Here is a 10,754-nt window from a genome sequence, read left to right on the forward strand (position 1 = left end):
AAAAAATCCTGGCCAGAATCCACTAACAGCAGCATCCTGAGTACAAAATCCGAATAGTGCCTGCAAACGATTGTATCAGTAACTAACACCAGTTTATTATATGCATAAGAGTTGCAGGAACAACAAAGACACCAAATGCACAAGTTAATGAAATTAGAAACAGGAAAGACCAAACTATATATATATATTTTCGTTTTAAATATATATATATACGAGTGGCAATTGAAAATAAAAGCAAACTTAGAAATAATAGGGTAATTTACATTGAAGTTCTTGTAAAGTTTGGACATGATTACAAAAGTACTTTTAAGGTTTTGGAAAATAACAACATAATCATTTCACCATTTTACTTTTAAAATTTTTGAAGAAAAAACCAAAATAAATTCATGTATACACTATATATTAGTGCACTCTTATTTGTATTTTCCCCCTTACCATATTAACTAAAAATATAACTCTTTTTGAGTATTTTCTCAAACACAATTACTTATCATATAATTTTTTATTCTTTGATAATCACGTGACTATTACATAACGGATTAAACTATTTTGTGATGTTTATTAAGAAATTATATTTAGTTTGAAGGTATATCTCTATGCAAATACTAATTTTATTCTCAAAAACTATGAACCGTGTTTACAGCATACCAAAACCTTCGCAACTGTTAATTACAGAATGACTAATATTATATAACAGAGTTGAATATCATATAAATAGGCCATTATGTCAAATCAACCGAAGTAGACATTATACATTGCCTTCACATCTAATGAAATCTAAAATATAGATAAGAAAGAGGAAAGCAAACTCTCATACAGCAACATGATGAAGCTCAATAATTATAGTTCTTCAGTTGAGGACTTCACCTCTCAGCCCAAGTCCAAGGATAAAATCCTTGGCAAGAATCGGCCAGAATTTAAACTATGGCGAGTTTCAATTCAAATTAATCCAAAGACTTATATAAAGAACCAGCCGGTTCTATTTGTTTTCACCAGTTATTGATCTAAACAGTCTACCAAAAAAGAACTGGACTAGCTTGGTTTCACAGTCAGCCTTAACCGACTTATAAAAGTACCATGCATGACTTGAAGGCATTCAAGGCTTTTTCTTTAACTCTGCATAGCAATCAATATGCATGCAAGTATCTATATGCTTAAGTACCTGTACAGGAGTTGCATCAACACAAGACTAGCTTTTAGCCAATAAGTAGTACTTTTTGCGGGTCAAGTTGTCCACTACAATAACTGGAAGGAACAGCAGAAAGTTCCTGTCTCCCTCTCCACTCTTCACCAGGTTTCAAGGTAATTGGCTTTTCAATACAGGCAGCCTCTACACACAGCATATGCTTAAATTCATCGTCTCCAAAATCAGACAATGCTTTTGCTTTCTTATCCCATGGATTCCACACCACTGCACATATAAAGTAACTAATAATGCTTATAGTTCTTTCTTGGTTTTGCAAAAAAAAAAAAAAAAACATAAAACAAAAATGTATACTCTACATTGATTTGTTTATTGGTAATTTTGTGAATAACTAAACTATTACAGAGAAGATAAATCAGAACACTTTCTTAGAAAAAGCGTCACAGAACAAGTGATGCACGACAAACTTCTGCAATTTCACAATCACTAGTAAATAAGCAAGCAATGAACAACACTGTTTCAGCAAAGTTTAAGGTAAAACTAGAACAGATTAAGAGGGGAAGAGATAAAAGAGAAAAGTGAGGGCAGAAAGGAGAGGGAAAAGAGGAATAAAGGAAAAGAAAATGGTTGCATAAAGGGAGAGAAACCAGTTTTGTTTTCTTTTGAGATAAGAGAGAAACCAAATTTTAGAAAAAGAAATGTTTCAATTCTATTCCACTAACCATTGTCATCCTCATTGAACCCAATCTCTTCATATAGGCAGAAAATACAGGTGAAAAAGCCAATAGTAATTTAGATGTTATTCTTTCTCCACATAATGATACTTCTTTTTCTATCCAAAAGAAAAAGCCAACAGTAACTTTGTAACTAGAAACAGTTGGCCGACTAATATTACTAGCCTTTTTGCACATTGAGAAGGAGGACAAGTTCGCAACTTGTGGTTGCCACCTTGGTTGGCCACCATCTCTAGACCTATGAAAAGGTACAAGTTGAAAACTTGTGATTGCCACCTCCTTCGAATCACAAGGGTCAATACAAATAAGGTGCTCCACCATTCACAAGTGAAGGATTTCGAAAATCTTCTTTATCACAAGTTTGATGAATATTATTGAAAAGGGTTGGAGTGAGAGCTTCAATCTCTTTAACTTGTTCATCATGATGTGAATTAAAGGAAGTTGAACATCTTTACCACAAGCTTAATCAAGATTGTAGAAAAGGGCAGGACAAAGAGCTTTAGTTTCTTTGATTTGTTCCTCATGTACATGACTAAAGAGGCTTTGGTCTTTTTACCACATTGTTTTGGCTTGGTGATAGAATTAACTTTATCCAGGCTTGTTTATCTAGTATTCCCTTATATTTCTCTCTCTCTTTATAATCCCTAAGGGGGGTGGTTATGGCATTTAAGAGGATCATGATGAATTTTTAATGGTCTAGAGTAAGGAAGACTTTGAGAGATCATCTGGTTCATTTGCCTTTCCAAAGAAGATGGTGGATCCATTTAACAGATATAAAATTCTTTTTGTACATGGATTTTGCACCGCCTTGGTGCATGTAATTAATACACATCACACTTTTTATTTCAAAAAAATTGCTTTTGGTGTTTCCCTTTGGATTCATATTCTTTGAGGCACAAGGTAATCAGAGTAAGTATGGGTTGCAGTAGAATGGATGGGATTCAATAGCCAGAGTACCTGGACTCCTTGTTTAAAGGTAACGAGAAGCCCTGGAAAGCCATTTACCAACTTTATGGCATATTCTTCCCTTTTACTTGTCTAAAAGTGATGGTTCCCATATTTGTTTAGGAAGATCTCTAGATCAGGGATATCCCTTATTAATTGTTTTCCTCACCTTTATAGCTTTTTCTCAGTGTCTTCATTCTCCCATCTATCATTTTCTCAAATAGTTGGATGATCAAATCTCTTGGAAGTTATTTTCTTTAGAATCTTAATCGTTGAGAATCCGATGACATAATCTCTCTACTCAACACCCTTGAGCCTTTTTGCACCTCTTTACACCTCAATAGTACAATTTCAATCTTGGAGTCTATTAGTGTGCATTTTTGCAAGTCTCTGTTTTTCCATTTCACCCATATTCCTTTACAACAATGAGACTTTCTTTCCACATTTTAGAAGGCCAAAATTCCGTCTCTTAGGTTAAGGTTGTTATTCGGACAACCTTTTTGACAACCCTCAACACCAATGATCTATTGCAAATTCCCAAGCCTAATCGCACACTTTCCCTCTGTGTGTCATGGCAACTGAATCTCATAGTCACCTGCTTTACACTATTAGATGGCTTAGAGGCTTTGATCTGGCCTTTTTGATACTTTTCTTTCTTGCTGGGTTTCTCCCCTTTCCCTTGAATGTTCCTCTCTTATTTTCCTAATGGAAGGGGGGTTGGAGGAAGTTGATCTGTTATGGAGAAGAGCTCCCTTCGCTGGTTTGTAGGTCTTGTGGTTAGAGTGTATTGATAGACTTTTCAAAGATTGTTATAATCATCCATTGCTGATTCAAGATGCAATGGTTTTTTTTTTTTTTTTGCTACTTTTTAGGGGACAGCTCAAGGTTTACATCATTGATGTCCCTTTTTTTTGGCTATCTTGTAAAGGGACTGGGATTCAGCATTTCCTTTAATAGTTTTCTTTTTTTAATTTTTATGAGGATTCCTTGCCTCAACTTTGTACTTTTTCTCCTCTTTCTAATAATACTTCTCTCCTCAGTAAAAATAATTATATTCATAAATTTTGTTTTTGGCATAAAAAGTGACTTCCAGAAATCAAAACCTGCCTATTTATGTGTGTGATTATATATGTCCACACATGTGATCATAAATGTCCCTTTGAGATGAAAAGAAATTTTTAAAGGATATGTACAGTACTTCTTTTTAGATAAAAAGGATATATATAGTACTTACCAAATGGTTGTAAAACATTCTTAGAACAGTCTTTAAACTTTAATTACTCACCTGCATCTGGAAGACCATCCTTCCGCAAGACAAAGGTTCTCTTCCTTTCATGATCCAAAATAGCAATTTTAGTAGGTGTACTGAGATATATCTTGTCCACCTTTGCAATATAAAGAATGAAAGTAATGAGAGATGTTAGAATAAGTAGCAATATAAGCATCATGATAGAAAATAATAATAATAATGCATTCTGATGAAGAACCAAAAACTAACTTCCGACTCAAATGTTATTGCATCCCCTTGTTCAGTAAATCGCTCTTTATCTTTCAGGTTATCAAGATAATCCAATGTCTCTAGCCCTTCTACCCGCACTTCACTGAACATAATCAAAAGCCAGAAAATGGTTAAAGAATGCAGCATGAACAATCTTCAGCAAATCTAAATGTACTCCTCGTGCTTTTATCAACAAAAAACTTTCGTTCTACATTATATTCAGTAAATATTTTGTTTAAATACTTGGGGCAGGGTATGTTGCGTGAGAACTTTGAGCATGGTCAGGCGTTAAAGCTTGTAAATCTAGGAAAATTTTCTTTAATCTCATTCTTACGTCAATTCTGTGGGTCATTATGGAGAGAAATAGATAAGAGAGAGTTTGAGGGCATTTGCACTCCTTTCTCAGTGGACTTAGAGATTATTGGTTTCATTCTCTAAGTCTTTTGCTAACAGGGTATTATGTTTCCTATGAGAGGATTTATGGAACCTTCTCAAATTTATACCTGTCTTACCCAAGACCATAATTGTTATCAGCTCCCTCTTTTTTTGAGATAAAAAGTATGGTGGGATTCGTTCCCTTAGAAGCACCAAGAAGGTACGAGTCCGTTTATAAAAAATATTTACATGTCAATCAAAATATCAATAAGTTTCTCAAAATCCTCCATTATGTAAAGAGGATGATCTGTAATGAAAAAAAACTTAGGGTCTGGAATCATTTATCTCTAACCCTATCCAAGTCGTCTTCCAACCTCTCAAAAACTCTCTTATTCCTCTCTTTCCGCACTACCCAAAAGATAACAAAGGAGAATGAAACTCACATGTTTCTTCCCTCTATTAATGCCCTTTCAAGCCCAAATCTCTTCCCTCACCGAAACCAGCCATCACCCAACTGATCCCTAATAACCCATAAACCAAGATCCACAATTTATACACAAACAAGCACCAAAGGAGAATATGATTACAGGACTCCGCCTCTTTTTTATATAAGAAACATTTATTCACCAATATTTTCCCCTACCTCATTAGCTTGTCAATAATGAGGATACACCCATGACCAACTTCTGATGGAAAATTAAGTCAACTCCAGTTGAAGCGTTAATCTTCGAGATTTGTCGAAAAGGAAAACTAGTGTCTATAGCATCATTTTTAGTCAAATAATTATAGAAGGAGATGACCAAGAAACCTCTAACATTGAGTCCCCAGATATATTGGTTGTTACTCTCGTTGATTGTAGCAGTAGAGAGTGTACTGAGATATTTTTGCATCATGCAATTATCATAGATATGGAGAACTGTTCCCTGAGTGATCCCCCTCTTAACCAAACATCATGCCAGAAACTAACTCTGTCCTCCATGCCAACCCTCCACTTGATACAGTCCTAGAACTTATTCCTACCCATGCATATTCTTTTCCACATTTCTTTTGTCATGTAGTCTAGTCGATAGTTTGGTCTACCACTCTCTATCTATGGTTCCAAACTTCGTCTCAATCACCTCCACGAGAGGGTACCATTTTCATTTATAAATCTCTAGAGTCATTTCCCTTGAAAGGCCAAATTCATCTCTACTAAAGTCTCAACTCCTAACCTCCCTGCCACTTAGGCTGTTAGAAAATCCCCTTTGCCAATGCATTTCGAAAAATTAAGGTTCCTTCTAAAATGAAGGTCTTTGCATGCATGGTGATTCTTAAAAGGCTCAACACTAATGAATTGTCGCAAATACGTAGGCCTAGTTAAGCTCTTGATATTTGTCCTATGTGTTGCCATAATGGTGAGAGAGTCATTTGTTTTTGCAATGATAACATGGAGATTGTGGGTGCGATTGTTTGATTTGTTTAGGCTAAACGAGACAGTACCCCCCTTGATGGAGTGTTTTATGAACTAATATCCAGGGAGCTGGAGAATGGAATTTGGCAAAATCCCTTTCCCAAGAGGCTCTCCTTGTAGGACTGTGATCAATTTGGCTCGAAAGGAATAGGACAATTTTTGAGATCTTTATCAATTCAAGATTTATGGAACAAAATGATCTTTTTGGTATCCTATGGACAAAAGCCCATGGAGAGTATCTTATGCTCTCAGTGCTACACAGACATTTGGGGTGATCATTTTTTACCAATAACAGCGTTGAGTGTATGCCTGTTTTATGGTTGTATGATGCTTTTCCAAACCTTCTAATAGAAAGGTTCAGGGAGGATAACTTATTCTCCACACTAGTAATTATTTCATTTTCATCTTAATAATGCTTCTTTTCTATTGGAAAAAAAAGAACATTTGAGGAACCTTATAAAAATTTTGGTCTTTGACTCCAGATCTCCTGTAAATGGGTGGCACTTCCTTGGTGCCTGTTAATGTTATTTCTTTTTCTCTCATAAGAAAAAAGTTAATCACCTTAAAAGTCAAAAAAAAAAAAAAAAAAAGATATGGTAGGAATAAACTCCAAAAACCATCTATGTCAATTAGTTATGAAGACAATGAAGCACAAGCTTTTGCAACAAACTTTGCAACATTTTCACACACAAAAATTTTTGACACATGTAACATGGTATTGAGTGTCAAACCTCAACATGATACCTTCATACTGATTATAAGATCAAAAATAATTTTAAAAAGCACCAATAATCCTTCAATGCTATGTGGTTTTAGAATCGGAAGTGATGGGAGATAAATAAACTGTCTGAAATGTGCAAAACAGAATGGAACAAATATCACACAACATAAATGACAAGAAAGGAATTAGTAAATTGAAGACTAACAAAGAAACTTATGATGCAAAGATATTCACAAAAATGGGGTTTCTAACAGAAAATAAAAGAAAGAAGGCTCTTGGCCATTTTTTTGTTAACCCTACACTTATTGGTTTGTCTTTTTTATACCTACCTCTACATTTATTAGTTAATTTGCAAGGGAAAGAAGAATGACTAAAGAACTGAAAGGAGCCACAGAGGAAGAAACTTTTAGATTTCTTTCTGTTCGGGTAAGTAAAATGAAGATCACTGCAATATGACAAATATCATAGAAGGGGGAAAATTAAAAGCAACAAGAATAAATAATGTACTCAGCGAAAAATTAAAAGCAACAAGAACAAAAAATTAAATCATGAAACCTGATATCAGTCACATAAAAATAGGTGTGGTACGAAAATGTGAACGTAAATGACTTCCCGTCAGTGTTTGTGTTTCGAATACGGGATGTCAACATCAAATCTCCTCCGGGTCCCAGAGTTATCCTTATGCGAAACTCATACCTACAGGTCGTTGTGATGTAATAATATCAAATGAACAACAACAAATGCACAAAAGTGATTGACGCACTCTTTTAAAATTCTTAAAGAATAATTCTAATATATTTTATTTCCTTGAACTAGATAGTGGTTCAATAAATTACAAAGTGCAGGGTGCCCATCTGACTCAGTTGGTTCCAGACCAAAAGGCAGGAAACTTTGGAATATAATTAATTTCTTTTCCAAAAGATCCAATTCATCGTCAAGTTTGAGTCATGCACCTGTGAGGCCAAACCTTCACATCTTCTTCAGAGTGCTTAAGGATTAAGTCAATGAAAGCCTTGTTTGCACTATTTGTTGGAAAAGGTGGGGGATCAGGATCAACACTCCAAAACCTGTCCCGTGCAAATCCATGCCGTTCAAGAGAACCCTGACTCCCAAACTGCAAGTCCAGAATGCTTAACTTCAAAACAGAAAATAAATTTGGAAACTACAGAAGGAAGGTACATGAGAAAGTAGGGAATGCGTACTTGAGGAAAGCAGATTGGGATACCTCCACGGATAGGCTTTGGAGGCTTAAAAATCGCCTGCATAAAGCATATAAGCTTCAAAAACAATGGAAGAATATATAAACCTTCATAGGGGAGCACCGAGGTTTGATCAGTGTATAAACCAAAGAATTAATGAACCAGACTGTAACAGAAAAACAAAGAATTTGATGCTAATTTCATCACGAAAGAAGATAGACAAATGTTAAGTCCGTATCAAATTTGGGGAACAGTATCCAAATCATTTTATACAAAAAGTTACTGCATTAAACAAGGCATATGTGAGGATAGATCCAAAAAAAAACACAAAATATTCTCTGGTTGTTCTTAGTACTTTTTTTATCTTAGCAACCACGGCATTCATAAATTAGTACTTCTTGAAGATTCAACTAGGTTTGTCTTGTAGATGCTTCCTTTATTAGGAGCATTCTATAGATGATTCCTCACCCTTGTACACGGAGCAAGATTTTAGGCCTGGATCCAAATATGGATTTCACATGGCAAATGATGTCAGTTGCGCTATAATAAGTTCTGCGACTGTTTTAAGAAGGTAAAACTATGGAGTCTTTGCAATCTCAAAGAATGGAACACAGGAAAGTTCCCAGTAGACTTAAATACCATAGTTGCATGTCAAAATAACTCCTCGAGCTGAAGGTTATCGCACACTAAACCTCTTTTTGTGAGCATTGAAAATTATATTCATCACCAAAGCATGATGAAAGCAGCAAGCTCAACTATCTACCTATTCTTGCAGGAAAGAAGATTCCATTGGCCCAAATAGGCCACTGCAATCAAACATATAAGTTTGACCGAGCAATCTATCTACAAATTTTGCAGCAAACAGATTAGCATGCTTTACTGTTATTACACAACAGTTGGTAGGGATAGCTTTCCAAAGAAAAATCATCTAGAAGAATTCAGAGCTCAGTTCCACACCCATAGAATAGGAAGATGTTAAATGAATCATGGAATGGGTACAACAAAATTATTTGTAATGATGAATAGCAGATCAAGAGTACTGCAATAATCAGAATAACCTGGGGTACCTTACTACTAAGAAACAGCAACTCTTCGCCATATTCATTCTTCCAAGAAGTGACCTGACCACCATACAGATACACCTGTTTCAAACCGAAATTAGTAATCTAACCAAAAAGCTACTGTAATACGTTTTGATTGGCAAAGATGTGGGAGAAAGTCCATTTTAAGTAAAAGAGAATCTCTCAATATGTGCAATGAAGAGACACTCGACGTTAGGAAGGAACTAATATTAACACATGATTCAAGGAGACCTCTTTTTTTAACCAACAGCTAAAGTCCAAAATAACCAATAAATTCGAGATTGCTCTCTCCCTAAGCTCCCACGAGCAAGGCAGAATATGTTATAGACATCGTGAACAATGAAAGCACATATTATAAGTCCTGCTTAGCCCGAATATGAAACCAAGATGAATGAACGGCAACATAATGAAAAATGCGTAAAATATTAATGCAATTTTTTAAAACAAGCAACAAAATGCAGATTTGGGAACAATTATGAGAATCCACTCGTTGGAAATGCCTTGAAAAAATCAATATGATTTCTAGTTTAATTTCATGAAACTAAGGCGGTTGATTATAGAAGGTAATGAGCAGGTTAAGCTAGCAAGGAATTTGGCGGCGAGGAAATTAGAGGCAAGGAAAAGGAGAAAAGGGATGTGAATGGAAGAACATAAATACTTCCATTAATCGGGTTTTATTTTTATCTACTTTAGTTTCCTTTCTTCACTTTCTTTTATTTAATTCATACAACTCAAAGAAAGTACAGTTACAGTAACATCCAGGTATAAAATGCATGGCCTTTACATAAAGCACTTAGTCAAGAATGTACAGAGGAAGCAAATAATTTTCGCATGGATTCCTTTACATAAAGAATGAAGAAAGATGACAGTGCCACAGACATGAGTATATTTGAAAGAAACGTGAAAGAATTTACAAGGAACATAATGCATATTCCTAAAATATAGACCAATCACCAATTGAGAAAAGCACAGAAACCAGAAATTCAGCAAAAACATTTTGTAAATCCTCTAATCCGTTAAAAATTACTATTACATCACAAATTTTTTGCCATTTATTAACATCAAGTATCAAGGAAAGAAGGGAAACATAGACGTACTCTGAAATTTGTTCGCTAGTGATCATAACGATTAGCAAATTTCGCGAGAATTCGAGTCTGGTAAATAAATTGCGGTATCAATGTATTCGCATTCACGAATAGGAAATGCAATTGCCGTGCCTAATTCCATTTCATGATCAGAAATGGAGAAACCGGTACTAATCACAAGAACAACATACCACCTCTCGATCATGAAAAAAGGTAACGTAAATCACATTGAAAGGGGAAAAGAAATAAAAAAACAGTACAGAAGCCGATGTGAAGAGGGAGAAGAAAAAAATTAGAGACAATGTAGAAAATGAGATGAGATCAAGATGATAGAAAGAAAGAGAGAATACCTCAGCAGAACATCCACGAACCTCCCGCAAAATGACCTTGTCTAGGCCGTTTACGCCCTTACAGTGCTCCACATGCACGACCTCCCGCGTCACTCTACCAATTTTCTTCTCCATGCCTGTTTTTTAATCTGTGATGGAATTGGCTGAGTATATATATATATATATAATAAC

At 35.2% G+C, this 10,754-nt stretch overlaps 1 pseudogene across 1 annotated transcript; it reads right to left on the reverse strand.

Moving 5' to 3' along the window:
* Positions 1–1,189: 1,189 nt before the first annotated feature.
* On the reverse strand, positions 1,190–10,741 carry LOC110808124 (putative glucose-6-phosphate 1-epimerase; annotated as a pseudogene). The gene is made up of 8 exons (XR_015819331.1): positions 10,584–10,741; positions 9,134–9,208; positions 8,070–8,126; positions 7,821–7,981; positions 7,423–7,563; positions 4,322–4,424; positions 4,109–4,208; positions 1,190–1,411 (listed from the first exon to the last, which is right to left on the reverse strand). The product of XR_015819331.1 is annotated as a putative glucose-6-phosphate 1-epimerase (transcript).
* Between the last annotated feature and the right edge of the window lie 13 nt (positions 10,742–10,754).

Source organism: Carica papaya, chromosome 5 (assembly GCF_054855325.1).
Source record: "Carica papaya isolate Zhongbai chromosome 5, ASM5485532v1, whole genome shotgun sequence".
Lineage (NCBI taxonomy): Eukaryota > Viridiplantae > Streptophyta > Magnoliopsida > Brassicales > Caricaceae > Carica > Carica papaya.